Raw genomic sequence first — 16,525 nt, 5'->3', positions numbered from 1 at the left:
TAACAGGTTTTACTTATTCAACACTATGGGTCAAATGTAATAGGTTGAGAGTTTAGAAAATGTGAGAGTTAGCAGTAATCTCTCACACTATTACATTGGTCAAGTTTTATCTTCAAAATGGGAAAACATCTGGATAAGAGTTTAAGTCGTGAGTTTTTTAGAAAAAAAACATGTGTTTGCATGTTCTCGGACTCTATTACATTTTCCGAGTTTAAAAAGTGTCAGCGTTTACTGCTAAACTCTCACATTTTCTAACTCTCACCCTATTACATTTGGCCCTATATATTATTATTATCCTTTATTTATGTGGCACCACAAGGGGTCCGCAGCACCTAACAAAGTGTATAAAAAGATATAGTATGAACCCCAGCGTCTGGTGATGTCTATGCGTTCCAGACTTCAGGCTGTAATTGCTTGCAAAGGATTTGCAACAAAGTATTAAAAAGTGAAAGTTAGATTTAGGATTGTTTAGTTTGTCCCATTACTTTTGGCCCCTTAAAAAGTGGGAGGCACATATAGAAACCATTGTAATTCCTACACCGTTCACCTAATTTGGATGTAATTACCCTCAAATTAAATCTGAAAGTCTGCAGTTAAAGCACATCTTGTTTGTTTCATTTCAAAGCCATTGTGGTGGTGAATAGAGAACAAAATATGAAAATTCGGTCAATGTCCCAATATTTATGCACCTGACTGTATATACAGTATGTATGTATGTATGTATGTATGTATGTATATGTGTGTGAATGGATTGGTTTATTTTAGTGCAAACTTTCTTTTTTGAAACCAATAAGAGTGTAATTTTACACAGTAATCAGTAAAACAGCTTTACAATGTCCTACATTTTTGGTATAACATTAAACAAAAACAACAAAACAGGTGGTGAGGAAGAGTGAGGGAAAATAGGAAAGGGGTCCCCATATACTTCAAGGTAGAAAATAAGTCTCATACGTCAGATAGTACAATGAAATATACTGTACCACGAAGAATTGGTGACATATCTCATATATCAATCTAATTACTTATACTACAGCCAACTACTAAACCATGAAGCAAATGTCAATGAGACCAAGGTAATATCCTCCTCCAATGACAAATAAAAGCAAAGCCAATCTCCAATCTATGGAAGAGCAGAGAACTTCCACTTGAGAGGAGTAATCACATTTGCCACATTATTGCATTAGTCCATCAAAAAAGTTTTTTGTTAGAAGATATCTGAGCCCTAATAATGCTCAGGACCCAGAAATCTAGGTCTCACAGGACTCCTTCATCAAGCACCTCTCTGGCAATTTGAACTACATTCTTCCAGAAAGACTGGATCTTTGTACAACTCCACGATATATGCCAAGAATTCCCAGGAGACTAACCACAATGCCAGTATACTGTATGGAATGAACTGACAGACCAGTAAAAATGTTATTCAAAACACTTGAGCATCTATACCATTGAGTACGAATCTTGCACTGGGTCTCCAGCCTCATTACACTTTGTGTGGATGCGTGGGTATAGTTAAAAACATTTTTCCACTGAGTAGGTGTCTGCAATGATTAACCCAGTGGTTCCCAAACTTTTTCAGTTCCAGGCACCCTTAGGGTCTCCTTCATTTTTTCTAGGCACCCCTAAGCCAAATTAATTACCGAACAGTACCTTTTTGACCCAAGTAGTTGCAGACAGCAGCAGTGCCTCTCATAGCTGTCTTCCCCCCCCCACTCTCCATAGTTAGTATACAGACAGTGCCAGAGCCACTCATAGCTGTTCCACCCAACCCCCTCCCTATAGTTAGTATACAGACAGTGCCACTCATAGCTGTTCCCCCCCAACTCCCTCCCTATAGTTAGTATACAGACAATGCCAGTGCCACTCATAGCTGTTTCCCCCCAACCCCCCTCCCTATAGTTAGTATAAAGACAGTGCCACTCAATGCTGTTCTCCCCCAACCCCCTCCCTATAGTTAGTATACAGACAGTGCCAATCATAGCTGTTCCCTCCCAACTCCCTCCCTATAGTTAGTATACAGACAGTGCCAGTGCGACTCATAGCTATTTCCCCCCAACCCCCTCCTTATAGTCAGTATACAGACAGTGCCAATCATAGCTGTTTCCCCCAACCCCCTCCCTATAGTTAGTATACAGACAGTGCCAATCATAGCTGTTTCCCCCAACCCCCTCCCTATAGTTAGTATACAGACAGTGCCAGTGCCACTCATAGCTGTTTCCCCCCAACCCCCTCCCTATAGTTAGTATACAGACAGTGCCACTCATAGCTGTTCCCCCCCAACTCCCTCCCTATAGTTAGCATACAGACAGTGCCAATGCCACTCATAGCTGTTTCCCCCCAACCCCCTCCGTATAGTTAGTATACAGACAGTGCCACTCATAGCTGTTCCCCCCCAACTCCCTCCCTATAGTTAGTATACAGACAGTGCCACTCATAGCTGTTCCTCCCACTCCCCTCCCTATAGTTAGTATACAGTCAGTGCCACTCATAGCAGTCCCCCCCCACCCCATAGTTAGTATACAGACAGTGTGTGCCGCTCATAGCTGTTTCCCCCCTCCCTATAGGTTCCACAGGAGCTAACGTTACTCACCTTTGCTACAGAGCTCCTGCACCACAGCCGTTCCCTCAGCTCCTCACATCCTCCAGCCGCAGTGTCAAAACAGGCAGCCCAGCCCACTGCCTGTTCCTGTGCGATCACATCTGACCGCCGCCCCCCGCAACGCCCCATCATGCCTCCGGCTCCAATAGTGATAAGAGCAGCTTCCCTCCGGCTGCGCCCCCCTCCTGTGACAGCGCCTAACCACCGCCCCGCCTCTGCTCCAGCTTCGGATCTAAATGCGATGCAGATGATAAGGAAAAAAACTGGCAGCAGCTTCCCTCCGGTCCGCGGCACCCTGGTGACAGCGCTGCAGCACCCTAATGTGCCGCTGCACACAGTTTGGAAACCACTGGTCAATAACCAACATTGCTGCAAGAAAGTAATGGCAAATTCATAGACTGCTAATTTCCAAAAATTGAGATAGGAATTAGTAATTTGAGATGTGACAGTGATCTTTATGTCTATACATAGTTATGTTATGTATTCCTCCATAAAACATTGACATTTCACATAAGAGAGAGCTTTCAGACAAACTGATCATTTAACTGTTGGCTCTTGACAAAGGTTATAGTTCCTCACAATGGGTGTGTGACTCGCTGAAGCTTGGCGATTCACCCCATCATTTCTGGTGCATCCTGTGGAACAGTGACAATAATAGTTATGCACACCTATTCTTTTCTTTACAAATGGTATACTTGCTAAATAACTGAAGTAAATGATGCTTTACACAGCTCACAGACTTATATATGGTACACTGACTGAAAATACAGCTAAATACTCATGCTTGTTGACATAAAATAGTTCTGAACAAAGAATAGTGAAGGAGTGCCTGTATTTTGATATTCAACATTTATAAAATACTTCATTGTTTACAAAGATAAAGCAATGGTTTTATTCAGTGTAGTTCTCCCAACAAAAGCATTATTTTATGTCTGGGAAAACATTGTCCCTCAGTATGTCCAGTGCACGTTAACCTGCCTCTTTTAGAATACACCACATTTCAGGAGGTTAAATAAATAGTACAGTATTACAGTACTTATTTACGCATAAAGCTGGATGCACTGAAATGTATTTATTACACTGTAGTATATACATGTGATTTATTTTCCATTAGTCATGTTTATAACATGCATTGCAGTTTTTCTTCCTGTAAGGTCCCTGTTAAGAGAAATTAATCACGTTTAATTAAGAAAATTGGCAAAAATAAAGTCTAACATTCAGGAACGGACTGGTGGCGAAATTTGGCAGCAGTATTTGTAGTGTGGCACGCATGGATAAAAAGGGAGTAGTCATGTGTCACTGTGGCATGGCCCCACATCATGGGGACCTGGCCTCGTGGCACTCCTACATCTCAGCATGCCAGATGAGCAGAGCGCTGGGAGGCGGAGATGCTCAGCCAGGCCTTCAGGTGGCTGCATTGGCCCTTATGGCATTTGCCAGAAGTGCCAGATGGCCAGTCCACCCCTGCTAACATTGCACAACAATGGCCTTATTGAGAGTCAGGAGTAACACTAGCCATACTGTTCAATTTAGCACTTTGGAAAACCATGTATTGCTGCATGGAAGCAAAGTTAAAGTTTGGAGGGGTGCAACCTAGTTTCATTCTGGAGCTCAGTGCCCAATATATGTGTGCTACATGCAAAGATAACAAGTATATTCCTTGTATGAAAAACAATTGCATTTGCACCCCTTATACAATATTAGAAACATACAGTATGACGTGTTCTTGCTGTACTCATTTATAATAGACTTGCTTTATAAATTAATCAAGTTCCATGGAGCCTTACTTAGTTTATTCAACACGAAAACTATCATGTTTCCTATCTATTGCTGTAAACGATAGTACAACACACCTGCTGTTTACCAGTTCCAGCACTTGCACAGTACCCAACTTATGTGCATACTATTATATACTGTATATATTGATGACAGCTTCTTATCACAATACAAACCCACAACATATAGCACTTGAATTTATCTGAAAGATAATGAGATCATTAATAGGTCGGATTTAACAGCACATTTTCCAGCCAGTTACAGTAGCTGATTTCTACTCTTACCTCCATAGGCTGTGGGAAGAAATCAGCAAACGGGAGGTAACGCGCAAATCCGCATTTTAATCCAGCCCAAAGTGTAGTCAATTTAAATAAAAATATTTAAATATATATATAAAAATATAAAATATAAATTTAAATAAAACAACCACAGCTAAAATACCTTGGTTGGATTATAATCAATCATACAGAATCATCATATAATATAGTAAATAGCAGAAGCTTATCTGGAGTCTCCATGGCTATCTGATGATGGCTATGGACAGCTGACTGTGGGTTCAGTTCTGCAGTGATTCTGTTTCTTTTACCTCTGGCTGCTGAAATGTTCATGAGTGTGAATCTTGAAGATATCACCTGAAAGATGGTGCCTCCGAAGATTACATATGGTGCGTCCAGCTGCGCGGCACATAGTGGGGTCTGTTCTGGGTGCAGGGTGTGCGCTGAGGGGCTCACAGATGCGCCATTGGCATCAAGGCAATAAGCAACTGCCTTTTCTTAGTAAGCCACAAAACTATATATACACACCACCACTCAAATTGTCCTTTTTTCGGCAATAATGAACAAAAGAAGCTTTATTTGGCAAATAAACATGTTTTCTACTTATACATATTGTTTACAAATAAATTGAGTATTGATTCTTCTCCCATGAAAGTATTCACCCTTAGCGGCAATCACAGCAGTGCAAGCGTGGGACATTCTATCGGTCAACTTGTCTAAAGTTTCAGCTCTGATTGCAGCCCACTTGTCTTGTAGCAATCCCAAAGGTGATTTTAGCTCATTACTTGCACATCTCAAACACACATGTCCAGATGATCCCAAAGGAGTTCAACTGGATTGCAATCAGGACTCTGGGGTGGCTAAAACATGTACTTCAGCACCTGCTGTCGTTGTTTTGACTGAACATTTTTTCTAAGACTGGATTTATATTTTGTGTAGTTATCTTGCTGTAGTTTGAAACCGCAACCAATAAGGCGGGTGCCAAAAGGGAAGGCATGGCGCACCAGGATGTTGTGGTAGCTTTTGGAGTCCATGATTCCTTACATTTTTACGATGTCACCAACTGCTCCACCTCCGAAACATCCCCAGACCATAATGGAACCTTCTCCATGCTTGATGACTGTGGGCTGAATGCAAGCAGGAAGCATGTGCTAGCCTGTTGCACGACAAACAAACTTGCACCTCTTGGACCCAAACACCTCAAACTTCGATTTGTCTGTGAAAAGAACCTTCTTTCACTGACTAGTGGTACAACTCCTGTGCTTTTTTTGTCCACAATAGCATCTTCTTTGTATGCATGGGCGTAAGCAATGGTTTTCGGGCTGTAGCGCATTCCTTCAAGCCACCGGCTACAAGATGGTGTTTGACGGTCGCGGCTGACATTATTTTCTTCCTCATTTCCATCAGAGCAGCATGGATCGGATGAGCTGTTTGGAATCTGTCTCATTTGGAACACACTGATACATTTGTCCTCCTGTTTTGAAGTCACTGGAGATTGTCCAGGTCATGGGTGAACACGTACACTGTTGTTTACAGTGTATCTTTTGAGGGTACACTGCATGCCACCAAGAGAAACCTTCTCCAGGCGAGCAATTTCATGCAAACTATGCTATGCATTTTGCAAATGCACCCCAACATTCTCCAAGGACAGGAAGGCGGCACTTAGAGGCTTGTAACAGCGATGCTTTTATCTCAACATTTCGGGGAAAGACTCCCCTTTATTAAGACACACACAAGACACTATAGTTGTGTTGGTCCTGAAGCAGCTCTGTTTCACCCATGTTACAATCCTCTGAGAGCCGTCTACCTGTACCTGGTATTGTTTATATATATATATATATATATATATATATATATATATATTTATTTATTTAAAAAAAAATACTCATTATAAATCATGCCAGTGTCCTTTTAAGGGGACATGGAGTTTAAATATAGATACATTGATAGATTAATATGACAGACACAAACTTACAGTGCATTGTGTTAAGGTACATCAGAGGTACATTAAGTGCATTGTCCAAAAGAGACCTTCCAGTTTAATTGCAAGAAAATAAATATCCTAACGAAAATATAAACATTGCTTTCTGATACAGTAAAGATGACTGAATTACCCAACTCGAAAAAAAAAAACAGTTATTCTCCTGCCCTCATGACATGACAGTGGCAGCTTCCAAATCATAGGATGTGACGTTGTGTGCCTAACAGTAGCTTAGGTGATGGCAGCAGCCCCTGAAATTCAGTGACTTGTATAACAGCACTCAGCCTATGGACATTTGCTTCTGCGATCATTTCTAAAATCCTTGTAATTTACAGTAGCTGCTAATTGTTCCTAGTCCTGCAGATACTGTAGTACCAGGTTTGAAAGATTGTTCCTGTAAATGTATGTTCCTCGCTGTGTGACTAGTTTCCAGTATTGACCAGCTGTACAATAAAATTCCTACTTTTCCATGCATAGTACATAAAATTCTTACCATATATTCTTACTCTCAAGATTACACTTATTCAAAAGGAGTATTTAAAATGCAAAACAAATGACACTTATCAAATAATAAACATGCTATAATGGGGATTATGTCATTTTAAGGCCTGTTGTAACAGTATCACCTGTAACCTGCTTAGATGTATCAGCTCAACAGCAAAGCGTCCACGGAAAATATTTGAAGGTGTTGGCTTATATATTTAGCTGACTGACACATTGATGACTTCAGTTATACAATCATCTTCAAGACACGTTGCAGATCTGTAATTCAACATAAGCAAAAATGTGCTTACATTAAGCAGAGATGTGTCATAGCAATTCACTATGAAACAGCCAGCAGAAGGCCACATGTTTTCCATAGGTAGAATCTGCTGCTTATTTTGGCCTGACCTTTAAAGTAATGGTCTGAATGTCGATATTAAGAATGTCAACATGTACAGAATGTTGGTATGTCGACAATGCAAATTTGCATTCTGATTCTTTTCATGTAACCTTAAATGCAACCTATCCCTAACCTAATACAATTCTAAATTGGAGGTCAACAATCACAATGTGAATGTCAACATTCTTAACGCATACCGTTGAGAGTATATAACTATATATACCACAAGATACGAAGTACACAGGTGGTGTCCTCATTTCTCTACTATTGTAGTGTTCTAAAAAAATCTTTATAAATATTTTCCATTTTGATGGGATGTTTCTATTAGCCATGATTTTTGTTACTAGGAGTAAGAAAATTAAGTTTCATTCAACATATTCTGCAACAGTCTGGTCATCTATTTAGAACAGTATGCGGTCATAATACTGACCGCGGGGATTCCGTAACTCAGAATGCCGACACCGCAATCCTGACACCTGTCAGAATCCTGGCACTGGCATCCCAAAAGTAAGTAGCGAGGATAGGGGTTAGGCACTAGGGGGAGGGTAAGGGTTAGGCACTAAGGGGGAGGTTTAGGGTGTGGGGAGGGGGAGGTTAAGTTTAGGCACTTGGGGGGAAGTTAGGATTAGGCACCGGGAAGGGAGAGTTAGTAGGTATATGGAGAGGGGGAAGGTTAGGATACCGACCGACAGGCATCGCTATCCCAACGCTATCAGGATTCTGACCGGCGGGATCCTGATCGTCTGCATCCTGTACCCAACCCAATTAGAACAATAGCTACTGTGAAAAACTATTTAATTGAAGGATAGTACAGGAGCCTAAATCATGCAAAGGAAAATGATAAAGACAAGAGAACATACAGTACTACATGGCCAAAAATATGTGGACATCAAAGCCTTAAGTGCCTGCTAAACATCTGATTCCAAGACTGTGGGATTTTATGTGGAGTTGGTCCCACTTTTGCTGCTATAGCAACCTTCACTCTTTTTGGAAGGTTTTCCACTCAATTTTGGAACACAAATGCGGAGATTCACATCGCTTCATACACAAGGGTATTAGTAAGGTGGAGCACTGAAACTTGCCAATAAAACCTGGCTCACATACAGCATTACAATTCTTCCCATATGTGCTTGATGGGGTTGAGATCAGGGCATTTTAGATTTGGGGTTGAGGTCAGGGCAGATTAGTCAAATTCTTCAACACAAAACTTGTCAAACCGTTGTTTGATGGACCTTGCTTTGTGCATGGGGACATGGTCATGCTGTGACAGATAAGGGCCTTCCCCAAACGGTTGTCACAAACTTCACAGCACACAATACTCTAGAGCATCATTATATGCTGTAGCTTTAACATTTTCTTTCACTGGACCATAAAGAATTTGATTTGATGCTGGACCACCAACCTGAGGCACCCCTGCAAGTGTACCAAGGCACCCCAGAGTGCCCCGGTACACAGTTTGGGAACCACTGCTTTAGAGGTTAAGCTGCATACACACTAGACGATCTTTATGAATGATATGGACGATAACGATATTGTTAAATGATATATCGTTCATATGGTTCAGTGTGTATGCAATGAATAAACAGAACGTTCAAGGGAAATCTTTCACCAATATCGTTCATACAGCACATCGTCTAGTGTGTATGAGCCTTTAGTCCTGTCTGATTACTTCAGAATTCTGGTCAATGATACCTTAAGAATGTGTTTAGGCAATATCTATTAGATTATATATCTAGCATATGATTAAACATAAGATAGCAGTTACATTAAATTATTACGTTATTAAATAACCCAATGGAGTTCATGTGGAGTGTGACTCGTATCTTTTGTCTTTGTGTAAAATGTGCATTTTCATACTGCGCATGTTCACAGAGTACTATGATTCCATAGCATATTGCGCTTACAAATCCTTACTTTTAAAGAGGCAGAATGATGGAGGGAGGGTGCATGTAAGCTTAGGCAATGTAAACTAAATGCCTGATTTGTTTTCTTTTAATGTATTTTATTTGTGATTCAAGCAATAAAAATGGGACTGTCAGAAACCGTATGTCTCGCCGGTATTTGACCCCTGGGGCAAAAATACTCACTGCACTGGTGATGATGATTGTAAGCCACTTCCAGTTAGTTGAATGTATCTTCATTTCTCACACTGAAGATACTGTATATGTCACGCAAGCACATTAGTCAGCAAACCATCGTCACCGAGGACGGTGACACTGCGGGACCTCACCAGACAGGTTAGTTATGGTAACTACTGGTGCCATATTCATTAATATTACTGTGATACTAAAGAAAATATGCCGCCTGTATTTGGTACCGTTGTTAAATGAAGCCCACTGTCAGTTATATATGAGAGTTCATTCAATGACAAGTTCGGTACTGAACCTTTAGCATTTACTACTCTGTTAAACCCCAAGATCATATGCAACTGTGTTATTCTTATCCTAAAGTACATTGGTTCATATACTACTCATCTCTCCTGAAGCATATGCTTTCTTTTATATCAGGATGTATCTTGAGATGCACCTGACTCAGCAAACTTCACAAAAATAATTTTTACTGCTACATTTTACTCTTCCATTTTTATGTAGAAAAAAATATGCCTTTTATATACCAATATAAAAAGTCTAAAAAAGTGGACCTATTATTTAAATATCATATTAGTTACTATGTTGTATACAATTTTTTAGTTTTTTTTTTTTCCATACCAACAAGTCAATTATAATAGATTAGTATTTCACTGTACTATGCATACACATGTACAGTAATAATAAACATTTGGCTTACACCCAAGGATCATACTGTGGCAAAATTTTCAAGTTGACAGTATATTCACAGAAACATTAGTCAACATGCATTTAAAGCAGAATTAATAATAATGATGTTGCAACATAAATGACAACGATACAGTAATTACCACTAATACAGAAACACACCTGAATATGCTGTTGCATCATGGTACATAAATACAACAAAGAAATAACAAAAAATAGCACAACCTATAACAAAACATAATTATCTTAATGTATTATATAATGTTATGTAATACACAAATTATAGTAGTCTACATACTATTTTGAAACATAATGCCAGATTTACCTCTCATTGAAACTGTGTCCAAAGACCAAGTTCATGCCCTGATTATACATCTATTATTAGTAATGGAGTAATATACTGGATCAGTGTATAATCCTTATAGAATCCCTCTACCTCCACCTTCATTGTTAAGTGTTACTCAACACTACACAAAGAGTTTTAGGCAGTGATATGGCTTCTGGCACTCTTCTCAATTATTTCTACTTAGGCTGGGTACACACCTAAAGATTTTCTGTCCAACCATCCAACTAGTTGATTGGTTGGAATGAAAATTGGGTAATGTATGGGAGTAAATGGTGATCAGCAATTTGCTCCTAGATGCCAGAAAACAGATGAAATTGGTCGTCAGACAAGTTTGTTAAATGTTTGATCTAAACAATTTGTTCAAGCAACAGTTTTTGTCCATTTTCAGGCGTTTGGGAGCAAATTGCTGATTGTCATTCGCTTTCATACCATACCAGATTTTCATTCCAACCAATCAACTAGTTGGCTGGTTGGACAGAAAATCTTTAGGTGTGTCCATCTATTGAACCCGAAATCCCTCGTACCTATTACTTTTATATTTTTATCTGATACAGTACATATGTGTCTGTTGGTTAAAGGGAGAACTTTTCCCTACTGTATCTATCAAAGGATTATCCTCAGATTTGCATGGGGAAGTCCATTTACACCGTAGTTCTTTTTTCGACACAGGTTAGTAAAACAAAATAAAAAAACATTATTTATTTTAATGCCAGCAAAATAAATGATTTCTAAAATAGTTTCTATTTTTTTTTTTAATTATTCTTTTTTACGCTTGTGTAGACCCATCAGCCCTCGCTACATCTAGGATTGACAATTAAAGGCCTATTCAGAGTTGGTAACAAAGCAAAAAAAGAAGTAAAAGGAAATCTGCAGTTTGTAAAACCATGATGCACTGCAGTGGAGGGGAGAGGGCAGATTTAAAATGTGCAGAGAGATTTAGGGCAAAATTTACTAAGCAGCGGGCTCTAAACCCCGACGGTTTGTTGGCGGTTTGATGGCGAGTTCTAAATGGCACCAAAACGGCTGACTAGTAATTTTAGCCCTAGCCCTCTTCTATTCTATTCTAAAATGTGTTTTGAAAGCGGTTTTGTGGCGGTTTTGGCTTTCGTAAATCTGCAGATAGCAAAACCGCCACCAAACCGCCAGGGTTTATAACCCGCCGCTTAGAAAATTTTGCCCTAAGAGTTAAGGTGCATACACACACAATGATTTTTTGATCGATTATCGTTAAACGATATCGTTAAACGATAATCGTTTGAAAAAATCGTTCACTTTCTGAGTCAAACGATGAACGATTATTGTTCATGCGCGTTCACTTTTGTAGTTTGTAGTTTGTAGTTCAGTCAGACTTGTCAACTCAACGATTTTCAGTAAAGGAATATGCAAAAATCGTTTGTAGTTCTAAAAAATCGTTCATTACATTTAAATGAACATAGTAAATGAACAACTTTAGTAAACGATTTTAGTTAATTTTTTTCAAGGGAGAAAATCGTTTACTAAAATCGTTCATTAACTAAATCGTTGTGTGTGTATGCAGCTTTAGAAGGTGTGTATTTGCACTCCATGCATTGCATCATGGCCTGTCTAGGTGCAAATTAACTCTGAATCAGCCTCAAAGGCTGCTGACATATAGGAGTGTGTTACCTAGCACTGTCATAGTGTGGCAGTTTACAATAACAAGTGTAGCTCCTTGGTATGAAAGGTATGTTAAGAGTGTGTCAAAGTTTAACAAGAATGTTTTTCTGGCAGGTTTACTGGATTGTTTGCTACAGTGGAAAAAGCATTGCTCTCTTTAAGTAGATACAGCTCATGGACATCTAATAAGACAGTGACAACGTTCCCATACACAGCCTCTTCTGGTACCTACTCCAGAGACACCCAAATATGTTTAGCTCTCCAGTCTATTCAGCCGACATGGAAATTCTTGCTCCAACCCCTGCTGTGCTATCCTGCTGATGGAAATTGGGAATTTAATGTGGCAAAATAGAAAAGGAAGTTTAAAACATATGGGGCCAAATGTAATAGGTCGCGATTTAAAGTAAAAATCCAACTCACACCTATGTGCATTTTTTGAAGGTGCGAGTTGGTGCCAGGACTCGCAAATGTAATACACTGCGAACTTTTGAGCTCGAGGCTACTACACTATGCGACTCTATGCAAGCATTTCCCTATATAAACTAACACCTTTGACACTGTGACACTATATCCAATAATGTAACCACAAGGTTACTTGAGGTGAACCTTGTGGTTACATCATTGGATACAATGTTGCGGTTCCCACCATAGACTTTCTCACCATTAAAGTCTATGGAGGAGACAGGCTGACCGCACACAGCCAATCAGCGAGCAGCTCCGACGGAGACACCCGCTGATTGGCTGGCGGCTCCTGCAATAACTGGCAACACGTGGACCCCTGTCATTTGCGCAGAGGAAAGGTATGTGGAAACACATACCTTTCCTCCTGTCCTGAATTGTTTTCAGATTTTTGCTGTTGTTTTTTAAACCCCCTGGATGCCTACAGCGACCGAAGAGGACATGAAGATCACATAGGAGAAGTATGGATTTTTTTATTACAGGTATACCTATGGAATCCTACTGGACAAGGGGACATGATGTCATCAGGGATACTAGGTGAGTATGTGTGTCAGTGAGTGTGAGTGCGCATGTGTGTTTACATAAAATTGTACTTTCACGGTGTGTCTTGTAATTATTTCATATTTATTTGACTATGGAACTACAGTTAACAGCGGGCCCGTAGTGCCCCGTATGCTGGTACTTGTGGTTCTCCAAATACCAGCATGCGGGGGAGGCTTGCTGGTGTGTGTAGTACCACAGCCAAAGACAATATTAACACTTCTACTTTACACAACACATTTACACTATCAACCCGGCACCCACCGGCCAGGGGTGCTGGGGTTAGCCCTGGCCCATCAGCCTAGGGTGCCCTGGAGAGGGGGACCCCTTCCCCAGGGATCCCCAGCCTGGGCTGACTAGCGGTCAGGGGTAATGATGTGGCCGGGGAAACCGGTGAAATGTTTTCCCTGGCTGTGGCATTACCTTCCCCCTCCCCCGCTAGAAAGAGTCTGGTGCTGGTTATGGAAATTAGAGAGGACCCCTACTCGTTTTGCCACAACCTGGACTGGCTCAGAAAAGCCCTGTGCTGGTACTTAATATACAGGGGCCCCCTGCGCATTTTGGCTCCTGTATTTTTAGAAGCAGGACAGGCTTTATATAGCACGGTGCTGGGTATGCTTATGGGGAGTGGGTGCACGTCTTTTTTTTAAAGTGTTTTTATATGTACACACAGAAACATGCACGTATCTCATGGATATGTGCATGTTTCTGTGTTACTCTGACCTGCCCAGGATAAACTCGCTTATCTGAACCTTTTCTAAAGTTCTAGCGAATTTTAGTCAAGTTTGGCTTGCGAATTTGGAAATCGCGATCTATTACATTTGAAGAGTTGTAAGTTTAGAATGAGAAAACATCTGGAGGCAATTTGCGATTTGGGGGGAAAAGTGAAAAACGGGAAAAAGCCTGTTCTCACACTCTATTACATTTGCGATTAGGCAAAACATGCGAATTTACTATCAAACTCGCAAAAAATAAATAAATCATGACCTATTACATTTGGCCCACGGAGCCTCCGTGGCATCTAAATATGATATTATGGTAGAAAACACCTAACATATGTAGAGATGTTTTACAGGGAAAAAGCTAGAATACCAGGAAGAAAGACCCATCTTTTTCTCACCTTAAAAACATTCATGACCGATTCCTTTAGATGATAGAATTATGGTATTACAGTACTACATTACATTTATGGATGATGAACTCAAGGCCAGAACACTTTAATGGTAAATTGCTCACCTATTTTTATAATTCCACAACCTGTTTTACCACCATGCAGATATTATCAATAAAAAGACTCAGTATTATTCTGCTGCTTATAATACATTAACATGATTATTTATTAAAACCCTATCAAATATATGTGCAGTTCTGTAGCACAATTCACAGTAGTTCAGACAGAATGTAGTCAGGATGCCGGTGGTCGAAATGCAGACTGCCAGAATCCAGACACTGAAAGCGCGGCATGGGACTAAAGATAGGCATTTAAATACCGATGCCCATCATTAGCCCCACGTCAAAATCCTGCCGCCCGGCATACCGAACGTAGGTTAGCCGGGCGTTTCGACGTGTTAAGTGCGGGGGGTGGGGGGATTAGGCTTAGACTCCCGGGGGGACTTAGGGTTAGGCACCCCTTCAGGAGGGTTAGGTTTAGGCTAGGGGAAGGGGAGGGTTAGGGTTAGGCACCACTGGGGAGCGGTTAGGGTTAGCCACCCCCCCGGGAGGGTTAAGGTGCGGGGAGAGGGGATTAGGGTTAGGCACCACAGGGGGGACTTAGGGTTATGCACCCCCCCCCCCGAGTCTTAGGGTTAGGCACCCCCTAGGGAGGGTTAGAGGGGGGAGAGGGGAGGGTTAAAGATACTTACGAGCCGGCGTTGGGATTTTCATCTGTCGTTCTTCTCTTGTCGGGATTTGAACCGGCGGCTTGTAAGCTGTCGGTATTTCATACCCAACCCGTTCAGACTACTTGTGACAAATATGTAATTCACTGAATATAAAACAAAGCAGATATTACTTACAAAGCATAAGACATCCACTGGTAGCATTAAATCAGCTTTGGTATCACCTTGTGCCATGACTTAAGCAATGCTTTTATATTTCCTTCAAAGCACAAATGTTTACAGAGCAAGATTGTGCCACATAACTTTGCACAAGGACAGGGGAACAGTTGGACAGAATCAGGGTGTTCCTTGCTAAGTATGGAATACAGAGGTGTCCACATACATCTATCCTTCGTGCACTAAAAGTCACGCTACACATAATGCGAGAGCGCTGTGCGGCTTGGTAGCACTGAGTGTCTTTTTGTGCAACTTTTCCCCTTGAAATGCATCTGATTCTCATAGCGATGTTAGTAGGACACACAAGCAGCTTCTGCTGATTAAAATGATATGTGGCATGCCTATATTCTGTGTGCGACTGCAGTTATATCTGCATGCAAAATGCTACAATACAGTGTCAGCGGCTGTGACAGTGTAACGTAGCATTTCGCATGCAGATACACCCGCAGTCGCACATAGAATATAGGCATGCCACATATCATTTTAATCAATAGAAGCTGCCTGTGCATTCTATTCGCATCACTGTGCGAATGAGACACATTTGAAGGAAAAAAGTCGCACAAAAAGGCTTTTGCCGCTGAATTGCACCACGGCATTGCTCGACAAGAAGAGCTGTTTAACATGCAAAGAGGCTAGATGTATGTGGACATATTTTCATATCTGTATGTGCACCCAGAGCAGTAGCTACCGGTGTGCGAGTAGTGCGGTTGCACAGGACGAAGGGCCCTGGGGGAGACACCTTCACTGACCCCACGGCATCTGCATAGTGGCTTGCAGGGTGCCTGGGACGGCACCCTGTAACCAGTAGCGCTACTGCAGAGGCACCCAATGCTTCAAGGGGACGCTCTGGGCAGGAAGCGTAGGATGCCCCAGAGCCAGCGCCCCCGTCCCCAGAAATTATGTCATGATGTCAGAGATTTAGGGTCAGGGCCGGCACAGGGTGCACTGCTGCACTATTACGGCGCTGTGTGCATCCGATGGTAATTGTATTGAGCTGCAGGTGCTTTAAAATCTTCACATTTTGGTGATTTCAGCTGAAAGGGGTTCAAAAGTGAAACCACAGGGTGTGAGGAAGCATAGATTTCCTCTTCCATGATTGCTGAAATAAGATAAACTTGTGGAGTAGTACAGTAGCATATTTAGTCTTGTTCCTTGCTGTGTAGTGGGGTGCAAGACTATTTCCAATCTGTAAAATAATTTCTACTA

General features: G+C 41.1%; 1 protein-coding gene across 3 annotated transcripts in view; it reads right to left on the bottom strand.

Annotated features, from left to right (window-relative positions):
• Window positions 1–16,525, bottom strand: part of MYZAP (myocardial zonula adherens protein) — a 137,971-nt gene that overhangs the window by 48,107 nt on the left and 73,339 nt on the right. The window lies entirely within an intron of this gene.

Source organism: Taudactylus pleione, unplaced genomic scaffold, assembly GCF_031769625.1.
Source record: "Taudactylus pleione unplaced genomic scaffold, aTauple2 ptg000019l, whole genome shotgun sequence".
NCBI lineage: Eukaryota > Metazoa > Chordata > Amphibia > Anura > Myobatrachidae > Taudactylus > Taudactylus pleione.
Note: the sequence above shows the minus strand (reverse complement) of the source record. Positions and strands in the feature narration are given on the sequence as shown.